Below are 1,306 nucleotides of genomic sequence, written 5' to 3'. Positions count from 1 at the left end.
AATAATAAGAAAGAGATGGCTCCTTGATTCCTTAAGTTCAGTCAGGAATTATTCCCAAACTTACTGGTCGAGTTCTTCACATTCTGAGTTATTATTACTTGTGATCACTTTGTTGTTCAATTGTCTGGTTGCAAACTGCTCTTCTGTATCCCCCCATAATCTGTGAGGTCCTTATAAATAGAGTCCTTGTCTCATTCATTTTTCTACTTCTCACCATGAGCCAACTCTCACCATCTCAGAGAAAAGACCTTCTGAGAGCATAGCTCAGAATCAATACTCAATTTCCTTTGCACAAGACAGTTTATTCCTTGCTTATACTCCTCAGGTAGTTGAACATTTATAATTTTTTAGTTCATCAATTGTAGATTATTGAATACTAATTTAATGTTAAGCACCCTGTGCTATGCATCCTATATTTTACTTGTCATAACATTGATTACAATTTTTGGCAATTGTTTGTTTAATTCCTAGTTCCCCAACTACGCTTTTAGGCATTCAAAGGCAGGGTTATCTACCAAGTTCCAACTATATTCCCAGTGCTGTGTCATCAGGCTTATCATAGAATCTGGCCTATATTAGCACACAATAGTTGAATTAATAAAAAATAGTAATGATAACTAACATTTATTGAGAATCAATATCATTCTGAACACGTTAAGCATTTTGCATACCTTCCTTCAATCTCATTTGATATTGAATTGCATAGCAACAAAATACCACTTATGAAAAACATTAAGGGTATTATTGAGTACTGAGATAGTATTTTGTTCTGAGTATCAATATCTATTTTCTAAAGCTACAGGAGATGACTGTAGGATAGTGTGGGGTGCAAGGGTCCAATTTTTAAAATTATTCTCACATTGTTCTTGGCAGTCCCAGATCCTCACTGGCTATTGGTTTGATGTATCAGTTCCTTGCTATGTTGTGTTCTCCACAGGATTATTCTCAATTGGGAGGTGGCTTCCCCCATGGCAAGGACTCCGAGAGAGATGTTGAAAGAGTACAACCCCGGTGGACGCCACAGCTACTGAGTGACCTAGTTTCAGAAGTGACATAGCATGCTTCTGCATGGCTATTTATTAGAAGTGAGCCAATAAGTTCAGTCCACACTCAAGGAGAGGAGAGCAATCAGGGAGTGAATGACAGGAGGCAGGGATCATTGGAGCATCTTAGAAGCTGTCTGTCACAGCATTAAAAAAAGTGGATTGTATTCTAAGTAAAGTAAACGTCAACTGGGACTTTGGAGGAAGGATAGAATACAGACCAGGACAAATGAATCTATCTTTACTGCAAATGAATCATGTAA

The sequence above is a fragment of the Propithecus coquereli genome, unplaced genomic scaffold, assembly GCF_000956105.1.
Source record: "Propithecus coquereli isolate 6110/MARCELLA unplaced genomic scaffold, Pcoq_1.0 Scaffold28, whole genome shotgun sequence".
Taxonomy (NCBI): domain Eukaryota; kingdom Metazoa; phylum Chordata; class Mammalia; order Primates; family Indriidae; genus Propithecus; species Propithecus coquereli.
Note: the sequence above shows the minus strand (reverse complement) of the source record.